Below are 22374 nucleotides of genomic sequence, written 5' to 3'. Positions count from 1 at the left end.
GCCGTACAATCCTCAGGGCCAGGGCATAATTGAGCGAGCACACCGCACACTGAAAGAATATCTTTTAAAACAAAAAGGGAGACCCGACAGGCCAGGAGAAAGAGAGAGGAAAAATTCCACAGGTATCTTGACCTAGAGAAAAGTCTTAATTCGATAACCCTTTCCAACTTGATGGGTTTTTCTCTTTACAGTTAATAAAAACTTAAGCAATGGGCTCATACGCTGATAATCAATTCTTTTCTGTGCTGCTGTAGCTAACTTATCTAATGAGAGTTTTCGTGTGTCTTGAAGGTTTCGCATTTTTCTATTGCCAGTATGAGTCTTGATTGGAAAAACTGCACCATGAAGCTGTTTACGCTATATCTTTAATGTTTGAGTGAGTACCTAACTTTGATCATATCTAGTCCACAGCCTTGGTTAAACGTACTAATTTTTGACTAAAATGGTTTGACTCTCTGATAGTTTAAATTCTAAACCGAGTCTTTCAACTTTGGGGCTTCCAGTTGGATCCCTGGAACTCTCAAAGGATGGGACTCTAAATTTGTTAAAGTAACAGCTGTTTGAGTCAATTCAAATTATACAAAGTGTATTAAAATGTAGTAAATGATGTCAAATCTATGTTGTATTCATGTTTTTGCTTTTCAGCTAGAGTAGTCTTATAAAAATGAGAGTAAATTCTGTGTATACAAGCCTTTATGTTGTTAACTCAAGTAAGCCAATACAGATTGGTTCAGAAAATTGGGTTAATGCAAACGCCCTTTGGTTCACTTGCTCAGTTTTATATTTACATGTCTTTGGTATGCTTTAAACTTGTTTCTCTTAAGGATGAAGATCTTTTCAAAGTTGTAAATATGCACTAGTGACTGTTGCTGCCCAAGTGGTGTTATCCTTATGTTACTTAAAAGCATGGAAATGTAATTTTGACTTTTAATTCAGATAATGGTGTGGTATTCATTAATAGCTCAGTGTTTTAAGTTATCCAGGCATCGGTGCTAAGTAAAATATGGAAAATGTATTATGTGTACCTTTAACATCTTAAATTTGATAAGAGAGACTTTTAAGTTTGCCAGCATGTATTCTCATAGGTTGTCCATACATGATAATTCAAGACTGTAAAAGTAACTACAGGTATAAAGTTTCAGAAGGTGTGAGCAAGTCATGAAAAGTTGTAAAAAGTTTACGATTTTAAAACATTGTTTACAGAGTTTTCTATAAGTTAAATGTTAATGCCAAAATTACACTAACCTGAAGTTGAAGTCTGATCTTCTGTTATAACAATGGGATTTTTTAAAATGTGTACTAATGTTAGTAATTATCTGGAAATGGTCTCAATTGTAAATCTTAAAATCTGTTGTTGCAAAAACTGTAACGTCTCTTTTTAACAGTGTCTGCTTAATCAGTTACTCTGCCATTTCTAAAGTTAGGTCGTGTAAGCTCTTTTTAACTCTGTTAAATAGTTCTGAGTTATGTGATAATTTCATGTGCTAACTCTTATGTTCAAGGTTTTTGTATTTCTGGTTTACCTAAAAATTCATGTTCTGCCAAGTAAATGTGTACTCTACTGTCTGTTAAGTTATGATTGATAAAAAGTATTAAGTCTTAAAAAGTTATGTTAAATATTATGATCAGATCTGGTCTAAAAGTGTTAAAATCGCCCTGACTAAATGTTAAGGAATTCTATTTTGACCAGATACTCTAAGTTCTCTTGGCACCTTTAACAGACTTTCTGAAAATCAAAGTTCTAAATTCTCTGGACTTTTGGTATCTCCAGAGGGCCCCTGGAGATGTCAAAAGATATATCTCTCATCTTGCAGAGATAATAACCAATCGGGCTGTTTAGATTAAAAGTGGTGCCAAGATGTGAAATGATGCTAAACTTCAGCTATAAACGTGTTTCTTTCTAGCTGCTCCAGTCTCTGGCTCAGAAGCCAGATCCTTTAAAGAGGGACTGACAAAGTCTAAGAAGCATCCCGTGGTCATGATTTGCATCACCTCAATGTCCAAACCTTAAGCTTTGGCAGATGGATGTTACCCATTTCTCTGAATTTGGTAAACTAAAATACATACATGTCTCTTTAGATACATGTTCAGGTTTTGTTTTTGCCACCCCGCAATGCGGCAAGGCTGCCAAACATCTCTCATTGCCTTCAGGCCTTTGCTGTTCTAGGAACCCCTATACAGATAAAAACTAATAATGGCCCAGCGTATTCTTCCAACTCTTTTAAGCACTTCTGTACTAACTTCCACATCTCTCATCACCGGGATTCCTTATAATCCCCAGGGACAAGGTATTGTGGAACGAGCACATGCCACATTAAAAAATTATTTACAAAAAATAAAAAAGGGGGAATATGGGACCATGGCATATTCCCCACAAAAATGGCTATCACATGCTCTTTTCATTTTAAATTTTCTAATACTGGATAATCAAGGGAAATCTGCAGCTGATCGTCACTTGCATCCTGAAACCAAAAGACAACAAGTCTATGTGAAGTGGAAAGACCCTCTAACTGCTCAATGGTATGGACCTGACCCTGTTTTAATATGGGGACGTGGACATGTTTCTATATTCTCGATGGTTACCTGAGCGACTGGTGCGGCAAACAGACAATGTCACAAAGCAGCCCCTCTATCTTCATTATAACATTGCTGATTGGGATCGTTACTGCAGCCGTTATAACCGCCATTTCCATTGCAGCTGTGGGCGCTACAACACCTGCTATAGCGCTCACAGGGACAGTTCAAACTGCTAATACCCTGAATAATTTGACGGCCTCCGTGGCTGCTGCTTTGGATACTCAGACATCCTTAAATGTACATATAAAGGGAGGCTTGATGATTGTTAATCAGCGTGTGGATTTGGTACAGGAGCAGGTGGATACTCTCTGGCAGCTTGCTCAGCTAGGATGTGAGTGGAAATTTTCAGGGTTGTGTGTGACCTCTGTTCAGTATGATAACATGACTCAGGCAGCAAATTACTCTAAACAGTTGTCTCAGATGCTCTTGCAGAATTGGTCCGCAGAATTTGACTACACCTTGAAGCAACTGTGCCTTGCCGTGGTCACCATCAACTCCACATGTGTGGATGTCTCCTTCGCATCTGGATTGTCATCCTGGATCCGCACAGCCATCTCCAACCTGAAGGAGTGGGCGGGACTTGGAGCTTTGACGGGGTTGCTGTTACTTGTGTTATTTTGCCTGTGGTGTTTGTGCAGGATGAGGACAGCTCATCGGCGGGAATTGGCCATGATAGCTCAAGCCTTTTATGCCCTTGAGGCTGGACAATCGCCGCAAGCATGGCTGGCCTTCCTTGAATGCTAGGCATGGGTGCAGGGTGCGAGGCAAAGCACTGCAGAGAGAACGAGCCATTACGTTCTCTGGAAGGCAAGTCTGTCTGCATGTGGGTTGGCATCCCAGATCCCACCCCCGCGAAAAGGATGCTGTTCCAGGTGGATGCCTGGCAGTGGGGGACAGACCCCTACCTTCTCCTGTAATCCTTAGATGCCTGGTTCTAAAACAAAAAGGGGGAACTGTGGGGAGCCATTGCACTGCGCCCTAAAGATGGCGCCGGCTCCTTTCTCCCGGAAGGACTGGCGAGAAACAAACAACTCCTAATAAGGAGATGGCTGAGCTCCCTTCCGGCTTCCGCATTGCTGTACCTATCAATCCTTGCCACTTGGCTGCTTCTGATTGGTGTGCTGATGGCTATAAGAGGGATGGGAGAGGGAAGGAGGCGGAAGAAGAAGCTTGTTCAAGGTTCCTGAATAAACTGCTTGAAGAAGAGTTCGGGTCGTGTCTTCCTTGCTGGTCAAGGGACGCGACAATCAATAACAAGAAAAGCAGTATTGGACCAGGACACACAGGAGCAGAATTTGTGTATGCTATTGTAGGTGGCATTGACTCAACTAAGGGGCTATATATTTAGGATGCTGTATGTGATCTCAGTATCAACATGTTTTTGATAATCTTTTAGAGATTTACTTTATTTATTTGAAAGGCAGAGTTACAGGGAGAGAGGGGGAGAGAGGCAGATCTTCTGTCCACTGGTTCACTACCCAAATGGCCTCACGGCTGAAGCTGGCCCCAGCCAAAGTCAAGAGCCAGGAGCCAGGAGCTTCTTCCAGATCTCACATTGGTGCAGGGGCCCAAACACTTGTGCCATCCTCCACTAATTTCCCAGGTGCATTAGCAGGGAGCTGGACTGGAAGTGGAGCAGCCAGGACTTGAACTGGTGCCCATATGGGATGCTGGCATCACAGGCAGCAGCATTACCTGCTACATCACAAACACCAGCCCCTAGATAATTTTTGTGTACATGGGGGACAAGTTCAAGGGCATTTAACTAGCTGTGAGCCAAAGCCGCACCAAGGGTGCTCGATGCTGGCCAGGACACCACACGGCCCCTCAGGGCTCAGGCTGTGAGCGCCTCCAGGCAGCAGTGGAGGTCAGGGCACATCAGAATGAACTTTGAAAAACTGATTTGAGGGGCCAGTACCACGGTGTAGCAAGTTAAGCCTCTGTCTGCAGCACCGGCATCCCATATGGGCGCCAGTTCAAATCCCAGCTGCTGCACTTTTGATCAGCTCCCTGCTGATGCACCTGGGAAAGCAGCAGAGGATGGCCTAAGAAATGGAAATGCAACAAACACAACAATGCACCTCAAGGACTGCAAAAAGCAAGAAAATCCCAGAGTTAGAAGACAGAAATAATATCAGAACTGAAACATGAAATAAATTTTTAAAAAGATGAGTGGATTAGGTTTTTTGAAAAGGTGAACAAAATTTGTATTTTTAAATTTTATTTTGAGATCTGAAACACAATCTTACTTATCTGTTGCTATTAAACCTTAGTTTTGACTGAACTCAGATTTAGCAGTAGACGCTCTCAGAGAAGACAGCCCACATCTCCCGACAATCTGTTCCTGGCATTTTTCTTTGGCCTCCTCCATTCTCTTGGCCAAGAGTTTAGCATATTCTCCAGCCTCCTCCTAGTTCTTCTTAGTACACTGTTTCTTCAGAGCAATTCACCGGCGTCTGTGTTGCAGGACACGTGGAGTAACGAGACACTGAATCTGGGGTGCTTTGGTCCTAGGTTTCTTACCTTCTTTGTTTAAGGGCTTTTCTTACAACATACGGGCATACATCATCATCTTTAGAGAAACTGAAAAGTTTACAAATTCTGCTGGCTCTTTTAGGACCCAGGCGACGAGGCACCATTGTATTAGTCAATCCAGGAATATCTTTCTCTCTCTCTCTTATTTATTTATTTTATTTTTTTTACAATGACCAAGTTGAGAACACTCAAATTGGCATCAACAATGAAGCCCCGAACTGATTTGAGCTTTCTTTCTCCAGTTCTCCTTGGTCAGTAACAGGAATGCCCCTTACTCAGCAGAAGGTAGACCGCCCACGGGTCAAGATACCTTGCTTCATGGGAAAACCTTGTTTGTCATTCCCACCACTGATCCAGACCACATAACCCTTCCATTCTTCACCCAGGGCGTCGGCAGCAACTTCTGTGGCCATACACTTCTCATAGAAAGTACAAAGTTTACGTTCACTGTGCACTTCGATGAGTTTCTGGCAGCCAGTGGCTGGGAAGGAGATATTCAGCTTCATTTTGAAGCAGCTGACCGCTTCGGAGGCTAAATTTTATTTAAGGTATATGAGTTTCGTGTATTTCCTATATACAGATCTAGGAACATAGTGATATTCCCCATCCTTCCCTCCCTCCCACCCATGCTCCAACCCTTCTTCCTCCTCCCTCTCCTATTTCCATTAATTTTTACAAAAATCTATTTTCAGTTTACTTTATATTCCTAAGGGTAACTCTACACTAAGAGTTCAGATAGTATGAAGGAAAAAATACTGTTGTGGGGGCTGGTGCTGTGGCACAGCAGGTTAAAGCCCCAGTCTGCATTGCAGGCATCCCGTAAGGGTGCATGTTCAAGTCCTAGCCACTCCACTTCCAACCCGGCTCTCTGCTATGGCCTGGGAAGGCAGTGGAAGATGGCCCATGTCCTTGGGCCCCTGTACCCACGTGGGAGACCTGGAAGAGGCTCCTGCTTTGGATCAGTGCTGCTTCAGCCATTATGGCCAACTGGGGAGTGAACCAGCAGATAGAAGACCTCTCTCTGCCTCTCTCTGTAACTCTTTCAAATAAATAAGATAAATCTTTTAAAAAAATACACTTGAACAAATTTTTAGGTAGACAATAAAAACAGAGAAGACTCAAGTCAATAGCAGACATGAAAATGCGACAATGCATATGATAACACAGAAACATCACTGCCCATTATAGATTGTGAAAACCACATGCCAACAAATTTGAGAACCATTAAGAGAAAGATAAGGGCCGGCGCCACGGCTCACTAGGCTAATCCTCCACCTGTGGCACCGGCACACTGGGTTCTAGTCCCGGTTGGGGCACCGGATTCTGTCCCGTTGCTCCTCTTCCAGTCCAGCTCTCTGCTGTGGCCCGGGAAGGCAGTGGAGGATGGCCCAAGTGCTTGGGCCCTGCACCCACATGGGAGACCAGGAGGAAGCACCTGGCTCCTGGCTTCGGATCGGCACAGCATGCCGGCCACAATGAGCTGGCCGTAGCGGCCACTTGGGGGGTGAACCAATGGAAAAAGGAAGGCCTTTCTCTGTCTCTAACTCTGCCCGTAAAAAAAAAAGAAAGAAAGAAAAGAAAAAAAGAAAGAAAGGTAAAACTCTGTAGGTGTGAATTACCACACCTGCAGCATGAAGAGAGACCAACAATAAGCTGAGAATTGGAAGCAGTAAGAAAAAAGCTCCTAGCAAGGAAAAGCCCAGGACCAGATGGCTTTGTGGCTTCATTTTAGCAAACTCTCAGTAAGAACCAAACTGATTAATCTCAAAGTAGCCCCTAAAAATTCAAAGGGAGGGAAACCTTCCCAATTCATTCTAGGAGGACAGCATTACCTCTACTTCAAAACCAGGCAAGGACACAACCAAAAAATAAAATTACAAGTCAGTGTCCCCAGTGGACACAGCTGCAAAATCCTCAACCAACTATAGCAAAAATAAACTTAACAACAAGAAATCATTCATACTGATCAAGTGGGGTTTATCACAGGGATTCAGGTACATTCAACCTGTGCACACCAAGAAACCTATCACAAATCACTTCAATAGAAGGAAGGAGAAAGCTCATATGATCACCTCGACAGAGAGAAATCACTTGATACAATTCAACAATCTCTCCTCATTTAGAAACCTTGCACATGGGGCCGGCGCTGTGGCGCAGCGGGTTAACACCCTGGCCTGAAGCGCCGGCATCCCATATGGGCACTGGTTTGAAACCTGGCTGCTCCTCTTCCAATCCAGCTTTCCTATGGCCTGAGAAAGTAGTAGAAGATGGTCCAAGTCCTTGGGCTCCTGCACCCACATGGGAGACCTGGAAGAAGATCCTGGCTTCGGATTGGCACAGCTCTGGGCATTGCGGCCAATTGAGGAGTGAACCGTCGGATGGAAGACCAACCCCTCTCTCTCTCTCTTTCTGCTTCTCCTCTTTCTTACTCTCACTTTCAGATAAATAAATAAATCTTTAAAAAAAAAGAAACCTTGAACAAACTCATCATAGAAGGGGTATGTCCCAACACGGTACAGGCTATGTTGGACAAACTCACAGCTAAGGGGATTTCCTCAAAGATCTGGAATCTGAAAAGAATGTCTACAACCACCACTCTTAATACAGTACAAGTTATCATGAAAGCAATTAGGCAAGAGAAACAAGTAAAATGCATACAAATAGGAAAGGTGGAAGTCCAACTGTACCTGTTTGCAGATGACAGGATTCTACTTGGGAGAAACCTGCAGACTCCCGTAAGAGAATATTAGAACTGGAAAACAAATCCAGTAGCTGCAGGGTACAAATTCAATGTGCAAAGCTAATTAGCATTTGTATAAACAAACGATGAACTGTGAGAAAGAAGTTACAAGACCAATTCCATTAATAATTACAAAAAATTTTAAATGGAATAAATTAAACCATAAATAGTAAAGACTCCACCAGTGATAATGACACAGCACTAATGAAAGAAATGAAGGAGCTAAAACAGAAGAACAGCCTCCCATATTCATGGTTGGAAAACGTATTTATTTACCTTTTTAAAATGATTTATTTGAAAGTTAGAGTGGGATGGGGGGAAGGTAGGTCCTGTATCTGCTATTCACTGGTACAGAAACAGATGGATAGACCAATGGAACAGAATAGAAACACCAGAAACCAACCCAAACTTCTACAACAAACTTACATTTGATCAAGGATCTAAAACCAATTCCTGGAGCAAGGACAGTCTATTCAATAAATGGTGCTGGGAAAACTGGATTTCCACGTGCAGAAGCATGAAGCAAGACCCCTACCTTACACTTTACACAAAAATCCACTCAACATGGATTAAAGACCTAAATCTATGACCTGACACCATCAAGTTATTAGAGAACATTGGAGAAACCCTTCAAGATATTGGCGCAGGCAAAGAGTTTCTGGAAAAGACCCGGGAGGCACAGGCAATCAAAGCCAAAATCAACTATTGGGATTGCATCAAATTGAGAAGTTTCTGTACTGCAAAAGAAACAGTCAGGAGAGTGAAGAGACAACCAACAGAATGGGAAAAAATATTTGCAAAGTATGCAACAGATAAAGGGTTAATAACCAGAATCTACAAAGAGATCAAGAAACTCCACAACAACAAAACAACCCACTTAAGGGATGGGCCAAGGACCTCAATAGACATTTTTCAAAAGAGGAAATCCAAATGGCCAACAGGCACATGAAAAAATGTTCAAGGTCATTAGCAATCAGAGAAATGCAAATCAAAACCACAATGAGGTTTCACCTCACCCCGGTTAGAATGGCTCACATACAGAAATCTACCAACAACAGATGCTGGCCAGGATGTGGGGAAAAAGGGACACTAACCCACTGTTGGTGGGAATGCAAACTGGTCAAGCCACTATGGAAGTCAGTCTGGAGATTCCTCAGAAACCTGAATATAACCCTACCGTTCGACCCAGCCATCCCACTCCTTGGAATTTACCCAAAGGAAATTAAATTGGTAAACAAAAAAGCGGTCTGCACCCTAATGTTTACTGCAGCACAATTCACAATAGCCAAGATCTGGAACCAACCTAAATGCCCATCAACGGTAGACTGGATAAAGAAATTATGGGATATGTACTCTTTAGAATACTATACCGCAGTAAGAAACAACGAAATCCAGTCATTTGCAACAAAATGGAGGAATCTGGAACACATCATGCTGAGTGAATTAAGCCAGTCCCAAAGGGACAAATATCATATGTTCTCCCTGATCGGTGACAACTGACTGAACACCAAAAAGGAAACCTGTTGAAGTGAAATGGACACTATGAGAAATGGTGACTTGATCAGCATAGCCCTGACTGTTAATGAACAACTTAATACATTATCCCTCTCAGTATTTTTTGTCTGTTCTACTTAATATGACTGGTTTAATTCTGTAATTAATACACAGTTATTCTTATGTGTTGAAATTTAACTGAAATGTGGTCCCTGTTAAACAGAAGAGTGGGAATAAGAGAGGGAAGAGATGTATAATTTGGGACATGCTCAAGCTGACTTGCCCCAAATGGTAGAGTTAGAAACATACCAGGGGACTCCAATTCAATCCCATCAAGGTGGCATGTACCAATGCCATCTCACTGTTCCAAGTGATCAATTTCTGTTCACAATTGATCATAATGAAAGGACTAAGAGTTAAAGGGATCACATAAACAAGTCTAGTACCTGCTAATACTAACCGATAGAATAAATAAAGGGGAGAGTGATCCAACATGAGAAGCGAGATACACAGCAGACTCATAGAATGGCAGATGTCCTAAACAGCACTCTGGCCTCAGAATCAGCCCTAAAGGCAGTCTGATCTGGCTGAAAAGCCCATGAGAATATTTCAGGCATGGAAAGCCAAGACACTCTGGCAAAAAAAAAAAAAAAAAAAAAAAAAAAAAAAAAAAAAAAAGAAAGAAAAAAACCTAAATGAAAGATCTCTGTGAGTGAGATCCCAGTGGAAACCAGTGGAAAGAACAGGTCTTCAAAGAAGGAGGTACCTTTCTCTGAAGGGAGGAGAGAACCTCCACTTTGACTATGACCTTGTCTAAACAAGATAAGAGTCGGAGAACTCAAAAGGCTTCCATAGCTTTGTAAACTCATGACTGGAGCATAGGGAGATTACTGATGCCATAAACAGGAGTGTCAATTTGTAAAGTCAACAACAGGAGTCACTGTGCACTTACTCCTCATATAGGATCTCTATCCTTAATGTGCTGTACACTGAGATTTAATGCTATAACAAGTACTCAAACAATATATTTCACTTTGTGTTTCTATGGGGGTGCAAACTGTTGAAATCTTTACTTAATGTATACTAAACTGATCTTCTGTAAAATAAAAAAAAAAAGAAAAGAAATTAGCAATTCCCAACTTGACTCTCACTGGGATTAAACATGACAATAGGTCTGATCTGATTTCATCATCATTTAAAAAATCATCTATTATTTTTCACTTTATGTTTCTGTGTGGGAGCAAACTGTTGAAATCTTTACTTAATGTATGCTAAACTGATCTGTATATAAAGAGAATCAAAAATGAATCTTGATGTGAATGGAAGGGGAGAGGGAGTGGGAAAGGGGAGGGTTGTGGGTGGGAGGGACGTTATGCGGGGGAAGCCATGGTAATCCATAAGCTGTACTTTGGAAATTTATATTCATTAAATAAAAAATAATAATACAAAAAACCCTTCCCCACCAAAAAAAAAAAAAAAACAAAGAAGACACAAATAGGAAACAATTTTAAAGGACACAGACAGACTAGAAAATGCATACCCATACGAGAAATGAAACAAGGAAGGACTAATCTATGTAATATCTTCAAGTGTTATTTAAAAAATATACAGTAGTACATAATTCCTATCAGTTTGTTTGACAAAGATTTTAAACGAAGTTTGAGAAAACATTGTATTTTCATGAAAATTGATACAGGCATTTCTTTTTGGTGATTTTAGCTCCCACATATGAAGGAGAACCTGTGCTATTAGTCTTTCTGTGTATGTCCAGCATGTTTTTGTTTTTGTTTTTGCTTTTTTGCTCAAGTTTACTTTGCTATTTTGGGTGTTTTTAATACATATTTTTGGATTGTTTTTCTACTTCTATAAAGAATGTCATTGGTATATTGACAGGGATTGTACAGAATGCATACTTAAGATGCTATAGATTCTTAATGACAATAAGTCTTACAATCCATGAGCAAGAAATATCTTCACATTTTTATGTCCTTGATGATTTCTTTCATCAATATTTTATAAATTTTATTGTAGAGATCTTTCATTTCTTTGGTTAAATTTATTCCTAAATATTGGATTGTGTTTGTGATATTGTGAATGGGATTTCAAACCTGATGTCTCTTTCAGTGAGATCATTGTTGGTACATAAAAATCCTACTGTTTTGGTTTGCTCCCTTTGTAACTGTGATTTCACTGAACTGATTTATAAATTCTAACAGCTTTTTGCTGTAGTGCTTGGTTTTCATCCAGGTACAACATCATGAAATTTGCAAATGTTAATTTTAAAAGTTTATTTATTTATTTGAAAGGCAATTACAGAGAGGGCAAGGCATAGAAAGAGAAATATTCCATCTATTTGTTCACTCCCCAAATGGCTGCAACAACCAGGCCTGGGTCAGTCTGAAGCCAGGAGCTAGAGATTTATCCAAGTCTCCCACATGGGTGCAGGGGCCCAAGCACTTGGTCCGTCCTCTGCTGCTTTCCCAGGTGCATCAGTAGAGAGGTGGATCATGAGTGGAGTATCCAAGAATCCAACTGGTGACCATATGGGATGCTCATGCTGCAGGCGGTGGCTTTACCCACGATGCCACAGAGCTGGCCCCAAATATGGCGATTTTGAATTACTACTTTCCAATTTTAATTACCTTATTTATTTTCCCTCCAAAATGTTCTTGCTAGTACTTCCAACAATATACTGAATAAGACTGGTGAAAAATGGACATTTTTCTCTTATTCCATATTTGAAAAGAAGTGATTTCTGCTTTATATTTTTCAGTATAAAAGTAGCTGTGGGTCTGTCTCATAAAGGCTTTATAATTTTGAGATGTGTTCTTTTTATTCTAATTTGTAGAGGATTTTTTTTATTATAGAGATATTCGATTTTATCAACTGCTTTCTGTGTCTGTTAAAATGCTCACATGATTTTTCCCTCATTCTGTTGATGTGATTTATGAGGTTTTTGATTTCCAAATGTTGAATCACCCTTGCATCTTTAGATGAAATCAAACTTACTGTTATGTATAATCACTGGTGTAGCTTTGGATTTGGTTTACTAATGTTTTGTTGAAAACTTCTGCATTTATGTTCATCAAGCATACTGGTCTGTAGTTTCACTTTTGTGTTGTGTCTTTGGTATTGGTATTGGTAATGCCAGCTTTCTGAAAAGTATTTTATAGTTTTTTTTTTTAAATATTTATTTACTTGAAAGGCAGTTACACAGAGGCGGGGGAGGGGTAAGAGAAATAGCAAAAGCAAGAGTGAGCAAGAAAGAGTCTTTCATCCATTGGTTTACTTCCCAAATGGCTGCAATGGCCAGGGCTGAGCCAATCCTAAGACAGGAGCCAGGAGCTTCTTCTGGGTTTTCCTCATGGGTGCAGGGGTCCAAGGACTTGGGTCATCTTTTACTGCTTTCCAAAGCCATTAGCAGAGAGCTGGATCTGAAGTGGAGCTGCCAGGCTTCAAATTTTCAAAGTGGCACCCACGTGGGATGCTGGCATTCAGGCCAGGGCTTTACCTGCTTCTGCCACAGTCCTGGTCCCTTACAGTTTTGTATACTCTAAAATATTTTGCAATAATTTGAAGAGTATTTGAGTTATTCCTTTTTAAATGTTTTATAGAATTTAGGGTTTTTTTTGTTGGGAAACTTTTATTAATTACTACTTCAGTAGTATTTCTTCCTATGGCCTATTTATATTTTCTATATCTTCCTTGTTTAATCTTAATATGTTACACATATTCAGGAATTTACTTGAGGCTTTTAATTTGTTAACACACAGTTCATAGCAGCTTTTTATGACCCATCATATTCTGTAGTATTAACTGTAACATCTACTTTTCTTCTCAAATTTTATTTATTGAGGTTTTTTTCTTCTTTCTTTTGTTACTCTGGATAAAGGCTTTTCTATTTTGTTTATCTTCTTAAAGAACCAGCTATTTGTTTTATATCTCTAATATTCTTTTAGTTTCAATTTCATTTATGACTGTTCTTATATTTATTTTTTCTTGTGCCCTGCTAATTTTTGCCTATGGCTTGTTTTTCTTTTTCTGTGTTTTTTTTTTAAAGATTTATATATTTTTTTGAAAGTCAGAGTTTTTTTTTTTTTTTTGAAAGTCAGAGAGAAGAGGCAGAGAGAGAGGTCTTCCATTCACTGGTTCACTCCCCAATTGGCCATAACGACCAGTGCTGTGCCGATCTGACGCCAGGAGCTTCTTCCAGGTCTCCCACGCAGGTGCAGGTTCCCAAGGACTTGGGCCATATTCTACTGCTTTCCCAGGCCATAGCAAAGAGCTGGATAGAGGCCGGCACCATGGCTCACTTGGCTCATCCTCCACCTGTGGCGCTGGCACCTCAGGTTCTAGTCCTGGTTGGGGCACCGGGTACTAGTCCCAGTTGCTCCTCTTCTAGTCCATCTCTCTGCTGTGGCCCGGGAGGGTAATGGAGAATGACCCAAGTGCTTGGGTCCCTGCACCCACATGGGAGACTGGGAGGAAGCATCTGGCTCCTGGCTTCAGATTGGCACAGCACCAGTTGTGGCAGCCAATAGGGGAGTGAACCAACAGAAGGAAGACCCTTCTGTCTCTCTCTTTCACTGTCTATAACTGTCTCTATCTCTCTCTCTCTCTCTCACTGTCCAACTCTGCCTGTCCAAAAAAAAAAAAAAAGAAGAAGAAGAAGAAGAAGCAGAAGAAGAAGCAGAAGAAGAAGCAGAAGAAGCAGAAGAAGCAGAAGCAGAAGAAGCAGAAGAAGAAGAAGAAGAAGAAGAAGAAGAAGAAGAAGAAGAAGAAGAAGAAGAAGAAGAGCTGGATAGAAAGTGGAGCAGCCGGGTCTCCAACCGGTGCCCATATGGGATGCCAGCACTTCAGGCCAGGGTGTTAAACCACTGCACCACAGTGCTGGCCACTTTTTCTGGGTTTTTGAGATGCATCATTAGACCATTTATTTAAGATCTTTCAAATTTAAATGTAAGCACTTGTCATTATAAAATTTCCTCTTAATACTTCTTTTGCTGTGTTCTATGCTTTGATATGTTGTGTTTTCATATTCATTTGTTTTAAGAAATTTTCTGACCTCTTTTTAATTTTTTAAAATGATGCATTGGTCATCATGTTGTTTAATTTTCATGTACCTGTGAACTTTCCAGTGCCCTTTTTTATTATTATTGATGTCTAGTTAGATTGATTTCAGTCTGAGAAGGTAGGCGCATGGTATGATTTCAATCTTTTGAAGTTTTTGAGACTTGATTTCTTCATTAGTAATCAGTGTCAGCATTGTCTACATGTGCCACAGGTTTCCGTTCTTCAGCCTTTTGTGGATGTTACAGTATGACTTTGAAGTGGCATGAGCTTCCATAGGTTCTTAGTCCCTAGAGTTGTCAGCCATACTGGGGTTTGTGATGTCCGTATCCACATTTCTGGTCATGCTACCCTTTTCTACCAGGCAAATATGAATATTTCTGGTGTTTGTGGCAGCAAAATTTATGGCCTTTTTACTTTACTATGTGGATAAGACATTCCCCAGGTCCTGATATGTTAGCCTGACTAATACCCAGAAATTTAGCATCATGAGTTCAAGTCCCAAGCTGGGAAATGTTAAGGAGACATTCCCTGAGTCCTACAGGGTGAATACAGTTTATGCTGAGGGTTGTGTATCAGCAGGTCTGGGTCTGGAGCACTGGAATGCTTATAGGCTCCATTCCCTAGGGTCTAGGTGTATTTACATGACTCTCTGAAATACAGTACACAGAGTGACAGCCCTGGAGATACAGGATACAGCGGGGTCCTTATCCAGGTCTCTCAGGTTGACTGCCAATTATTCCAGGGATTGAATTCCAGCCTGAAGCATACAAAGATAGGATTGTATCACTCCCACAGATGAGTGTTATTCCAGGGTTTATAACACCAGCAGCAGCAATCCTAGAGCTTCAGATATTGGAGAGAACTTTCCTTTGTGCCTACAAGGCATGCAAAAATGATGCACTGTCCTGCCTTCCAGCACCATGTGCCAAGAGTTTCAGAAGAGGCCTCTTTAGTTCTGGTACTCTGGAATTCTGTATGAGATGCTACTGGTTCTCACGGCCATATGAGGCCGTGAGAATTTCTCTATATTGTACAGAGCAAGCAAGTAGAGCTCCAGAGCTCCTGCAGTTGCAGAATTCACAAGGGCTGTCTCTACCATGGAAAATGCCCATGCTGTTTCTGGGGAATTCTGGTAGCAAAGGGGCTGCTTGCTTCATCCAAGGCAGGTGGAGTACAGTAGCTTCTTAAAAGTAGCTTGGGTCTGGCACTTTAGGGACAGACGAAGGCAATGTGGGTTTTGTCTTGGAAGCAAGGAAGTTGCTCAAAACCCAATCATCCCCCACAAATCTGCTTTCACTTGTAGGAAGCCTCCAAAAGGAGACACTGTATTGAATATTTTCCCATTTTGTATTAAAATGAGTATCTTGGCTGGGAAAGAAGGTTTTAAAACATAGTCTTACGTTTATATAATAAGGTAAATAAATTTTTTACTAACCACTTTTTACACAATCTTAAAGTTATCATTAAATTCTAGAATTAATTCCAAAGACTGAAATGACTACCTCCACTGAGATAGCTACAGCCTTATAGCTAATGTGTGCTCTTCCCCTCCCCCTTTTTGTTCAACAAACAGACCCACCAATCATCATTTCACTAGCTGAAAGGCACTAAATAATTTTCTTCATAGTACCACAGGGACCTAATATCTCCAAGTCAAACAGATAATTGGTTCTTGATTTTGACACCAAGAAATGAATCAGTAGGTTATCAGAGGATGACTTCATAATTGCAGAAGGGTTTTAACTTGCTTGCCTTTTTGGGAAATGAAATTATATTTTCCAATAGACATATCTATCACAGTATCTGACAGAGATGATCAATACATCATCATAAATAAAACCAGCAAGCATACCATAGTGATTATTTGCACTTTTAATGCATTTGTTAACCTTTATTGAATAGATTTATTGTCATACAATGAAGATAACTGGGTAAAAGCTCTGTCAATCATATGGAAAAACATAAAGGTCACTTTTTATAAGTAAAACTTTCAAGTTTGCACTTAAAAAGCAAACTAAACAAAAAGCACACTGGCAAGGTGGTTTTCACAGAATGACACACTATATTCAAAACTGAGAAAATGAAACAATATTGATGCCCCATTCTTAAAAATTAGTCAGATTTTTCCCCAAAAAATAAGGTAGACACTCCTAGTGCTGAGTTCTGCTGAAACTTTAAAATATATAGTAAAATAAAAATACCAAAAGTAGACAGCTCCACATAAAATGAGAACACATTTCCCTAACAAAATTCAGAAAGAGTCCTGATTTCCCCACCACTGAAATCCTGTAAGTTTCATTGGGCTAATGATGCTTCACTGCCCTACTCTGTTATTAGTGGTCAACAAATGTAGATTCTGAATCTACTTTTTTTCTATCCAATTAAAGAACTACATTGGTGATGAGGCAGAAAATGAACAAATTAAATGCAAATACTTTAATTTTCAGAAATTTTGATTTTTTTCATTATTTTACCTCTCCCCAAATTGAAAGAAATATTTTTGAAATGTTTCTAATAAATTAGTATAGAAAAATTATGTTTGGTACATTAACAGAAGCTATCCATTTTCTCAAAGTATAGGAATTTCAATTATTTTATTATTTGGTTTGTGGTCATTTGTATTATCACAATTGCCATAAAAATGATAACTTCAAAATTAAGCCTACAACTAGAGATAAATAACTATATTTCTATGAATTGTCCATGAGGCAGATGTTATCCAAACATCTCTTATAGATTTCCATTATTCATTATTCCTGAAAAATCACTTCAGAGACAAAACAATTATTTGTTTCAAATTTGTGACAACATCTTAATACTTCTGATAACTATAATCAATAGCAGGTAGTAAGACCTGTTTTCCGATGTGTTATATTAATGTATTTAAGTAATTAATAATGTATTTTAAGATAATTCTATTAATGTGTAAGTTTAGTGAAGAAATCTTAATAACACCAGAGATTGCTTAAAAGTGAAAAAATATTATAATTTGAATGAAACTGGCTGATATTGAAGGTTCCCTTCCAAAAGAGAAATTCTATAAATCAATAAACTTAAAATTTGCTTTTATTACTAGGCATTTATCTTCATAGAAATATAACATTTAATTTATATCTAATAGTATAGTTCATTTATATATTATAAGTACTACAGGATTTTTCTTAGCTTATTCTTTTTTTTTTTTTTTTTTTAACTTTTATTTAATGAATATACGTTTCCAAAGTACGAATAATGGATTACTATGGCTTCCCCCCCATACCGTCCCTCCCACCCACAACCCTCCCCTTTCCCACTCCCTCTCCCCTCCCCTTTCCCACTCCCTCTCCCCTTCCATTCACATCAAGATTCATTTTCGATTATCTTAATATACAGAAGATCAGCTTAGTATACATTAAGTAAGGCTTTCAACAGTTTGCTCCCACACAGAAACATAAAGTGAAAAATAATAGATGATTTTTTTTTAATGATGATGAAATCAGATCAGACCTATTGTCATGTTTAATCCCAGTGAGAGTCAAGTTGGGAGTTGATAGTTTCTTTTCTTTTCTTTTCTTTTTTTTTTTTTTTTTTTTTTACAGAGGATCAGTTTAGTATGCATTAAGTAAAGATTTCAACAGTTTGCACCCCCATAGAAACACAAAGTGAAATATATTGTTTGAGTACTCGTTATAGCATTAAATCTCAATGCACAGCACATTAAGGACAGAGATCCTACATGAGGAGTAAGTGCACAGTGACTCCTGTTGTTGACTTTACCAATTAACACTCCTGTCTATGGCATCAGTAATCTCCCTATGCTCCAGTCATGAGTTTCCAAGGCTATGGAAGCCCCTTGAGTTCTCCGACTCTTATCTTGTTTAGACAAGGTCATAGTCAAAGTGGAGGTTCTCTCCTCCCTTCAGAGAAAGGTACCTCCTTCTTTGAAGACCTGTTCTTTCCACTGGTTTCCACTGGGAAAAAAAAACTACAAGATAACACTTTGGCTCTCCTGAACTGAAAATAATGAAAATAATGAAAATGTTGTTCACTATGAACTGCTTAAAAAAAGTGCATAGGCTGGAGCCATGACTCACTTGGCTGATCCTCTGCCTGCAGCACCAGTACCCTGGGTTCTAGTCCCGGTTGGGGCCCTGAGTTCTATTCCCAGTTGCTCCTCTTCCAGTCCAGCTTTCTGCTGCTGCCCAGGAAGGCAGGAGGATGGCCCAAGTGCTTGGGCCCTGTACCCGCATGGGAGACCAGGAGGAAGCACCTGGCTCCTGGCTTTGGATCAGTACAGCACGCCAGCCATAGCAGCCATTTGGGGGGTGAACCAATGGATGGAAGACCTTTCTCTCTGTCTCTCGCTGTCTAACTCTGCCTGTCAAAAACAAATATAAACATATGACCTTGGGAACATTTTTTGAGGCACAAAATCCCTGACATGACACCAGAAGTACATAAGGACATTCAACACACACGGGTCCTTTCTAGCATGTCACATGACAACTTGTAAGATTTTCTTGGTAATACTCAGGCAATATGCATGTTCGTGATTCAGAAAATCGGATGAGGTTGCAAGCAATGAAAATAATAGGTGATCCTAGTAGGAAGAAAAGCTTGAAGTCCTTTCCTTCTTTCCTTGAAAGCCCTAAGAAAGGGTGCCTTCTTCCACATGAGGGGCAGAAGGGCTAAATCTCAAAACTAGGTGGGAGGAGACCTGGAAATTTAGGGACCTCCTGCCAGTGTGCATGCTCTCTATTAAACATGGTTTATCCCCTCTGAAACTCATGGGCATGGTTAACCCAGAGGTGAGAAATTCAGCAGTGAGAACAGGTGAGGCCCTACAGGAAGTGATCAGGATAAATCCACTCATGTGTTCATGGATTAATGCCTTATCCCTAGGGGACCACAACATAGACCACTTTGGATTGGCCCCCTCTGCACCCCTTCTGTCCGTCCACTGGTTTCTGTGCCACCCCAGGACTCTACCAACAAGAAGACCATCACCGGATGCTGCCCCTAGACCCTGCACCAAAACTGTGAGGTCAATAATACCACTTCCTTCTCATGCACCGAGCCTGTGCTGTTGCACGATTAGCAACAAGAAAACTGACCCAGACCCCTACGCCGAGAGGACTGCTTGAGATCTGCTGCCTCACTCAAGGAAATCGGGTCATACAGGAAGTTCAAGTTCTCCCTCACCACACAGAGATTGGAAAGCTGATGCCTCAGGGTTCAAAGAAGTTGCAGGCAGGGACTGCACACCACCCCGTGGTCCTGACAGCCAGCCCACTGCATACTGGAATCCTAGTGTCCTCCTGAGGGCTCCTGCGGTGTGGGAAACACAAACAGTAGCACTGGCTGAGCCACCTGGAGCCCTTCTCAGGAGATATACCTTGTTCGATGACCGTACTCTGTGTAGTTCTTCTTGTCAGTGTATACACTTTAGAAATTGATTACAGCAGAAAACACATATGAACATGTATTTAAAAAAAAAAAAAAACTTGTCCTTTAGGAAAATTTTAGACCTATAGAGCTAAAGAAAAAAAAGGTACAAATGTGAACTTTTGAATAAACACCTAGCTTTCATGAATGCATGGTGTTATAAACCACACTAAATATATCACTGAGAACCAGAAGTAAATTGGACTGTCTTATTTTGTGATTTGAAATCTAACATCCTTTACTTTTCCTGCACAGAAGGTAAATTATGTTGTGATATGAAACTCAGTCTAAGTTTAGATACACAGGGGCAAGTTGCTTGCTCTAATGAAAACAAATCTGTTAGATCACTTACCCCAGATATTCCACTACCTTTAAAATAATATATCTATCATAGTGCATCATGAAGAAAATATATTTATGCCTAAAAATTTAAGTACAACTATTACAGACTGTTCAACAAAACTTAAAATTGTATGTTTTCAATATTGTGAAATGGAACATTTTTCTTTGCTTCCCAATAAAAGCATGTTGCAGTTTAATGTCTTGAGAATAAGAAGTGAGAGTTTATAAAGTGAAATACATTTTAAGGAGAGAACTTATAATGTTTATTTTTGAACCATTTATAAAATGTTCATTTTGAAATGCATTTTTTACTTCATTTGCATTTTAAAATTGTAACATTATCTATATATAAGTATTTTCATTCATCCTTACTGGTTATTGCAAACTACCACCTACCAGAATTAATTGCTTCCAACCATTTACAATTTGTTTCTTGACTTCAAGTAACAATAATCGCACCTTGGATAAACCTCATTGGCTACGATACTGCCACTGTGCAAAGTTGTCTCTTCACTTCAAAGAAAAATAATTGATATACCTCTTGAGAAAACAAGTAAAATAATTTGGGCATCGTTTTACAAAATTGAAGTCCAAAGAACTCTAAAACCACTGCAGGAATATTCTATAAACATGTACTCATACATATTGTTCTTACAATAGATTCATACCCATGTCATATGAGAGGAATTCCTTGCTCAGATTTAAAATTTTCACATTCTTCTTAGTATTTAATATGGTGACTGTAGTTGGCACAAGAGATTCTCTTTTTTAATATTTATTTATTTGAAAGTCAGAGTTACAGAGAGGCAGAGGCAGAAGGGGTCAGAGAGAGGTCTTATGTATGCTGGTTCACTCCCCAAATGGCTGCAACAGTGGGAGCTGCACTGATCTGAAGCCAGGATCCAGGAGCTTCTTCCAGGTCTCACATGTGGGTGCAGGGGCCCAAGGACTTGGGCCACCTTCTACTGCTTTCCCAGGCCGTAGCAGAGAGATGGATTGGAAGGGGAGCAGCCAGGTCTCAAACCACCACACATGTGGGATGCCAGCACTGCAGGCAACAGCTTTACCTGCTGCGCCACAATGCTGGCCCCACACAAGTGATTCTCTACAATTAAAACAAGAAATTTGGGTATGATCACTTTTCAAGACTTCTTGCTTTTTGGGGGGGCAGAGTGTTTGAATTTAGACTGACAAGGATTCAGTCCACTCCACAAAGAAAAATGCCTAAATATTAGAGCATTGCTCCTGACCCCTCCTCAGTTGTTCCTCTATATGGGATTTCTTAATGACTTACATGATTGGAGATATGGGAAGGAGTAAATGAGCTACCACACCACATTTTGTTGTACTTAGGATGTTTTTAGGAGGCCTACAAATGAACATGAGTTCTTGTCTGCCCTCATTTATACTGTAAATTTAGAATATAATCTGTGCACTGCAAGTGACTAGGTAAGGATGCAAGGTATTGGGGCAACAGAAGGGAGACTTTTTTGCTAAGCACCAAGACTAACAACTCTGTGGGCTATAAAGCTCACATTTCCTTCCATGTCTAGCTTTAAATCATTCAGAATTCAGAGAAAGTAGGAATGTAAGTTATGAACACTCTTCACTGCCACAAATTTTATGATACTCATGAGTTTATATTCAGGAATGACTTAAAATTTAAACAAAAATACCATAGTGAATTTTGAGGGATTAATCAATATCTATATTTGTAATTAAAATTCACACATATAATTGTATCTACTTTCACATGATTTGACAGGAATTATCTGGGATGGGTATTTAACAATGCCTTTTATAATTTTAATATTGTATCAAAAAATAATCCTTGAAACACTTGGGAAGTTGATGCTATAAACATGTTTACCCAAAAATTAAATATCTTGGAAAAAATTTAACTAAAGATGTGAAAGATCTCCACAATGGAAATTATAAAACATTAAAGAAAAAAAAAAAAACAGAAGAACACACAAGAAAATGGAAAAATCTTCCATGTTTGTGGATTGGAAGAATTAATATCATAAAAATGTTCAAACTAGCCAAAGCAACTTATAGATTCAATGAAATCCCAGTAAAAGTACCAAGGACATTATTCTCAGATTTGTATGGAAACACTAGAGACCCCAAATAGCTAAAGCAACCTTAAACAAGGAAAATAAAGTCAGAATCATCACAATACTAGATTT

The 22374-nt window shown here is 39.6% G+C and overlaps 1 pseudogene; it reads right to left on the bottom strand.

Moving 5' to 3' along the window:
- Nucleotides 1-20565: 20565 nt before the first annotated feature.
- LOC138844843 (U4 spliceosomal RNA) lies at nt 20566-20689 on the bottom strand (annotated as a pseudogene).
- Nucleotides 20690-22374: the final 1685 nt, after the last annotated feature.

Source organism: Oryctolagus cuniculus, chromosome 12 (assembly GCF_964237555.1).
Source record: "Oryctolagus cuniculus chromosome 12, mOryCun1.1, whole genome shotgun sequence".
Classification (NCBI taxonomy): domain Eukaryota; kingdom Metazoa; phylum Chordata; class Mammalia; order Lagomorpha; family Leporidae; genus Oryctolagus; species Oryctolagus cuniculus.
The sequence above is the reverse complement of the archived record's forward strand: the minus strand, read 5'-3'. Positions and strand labels throughout refer to the sequence as shown.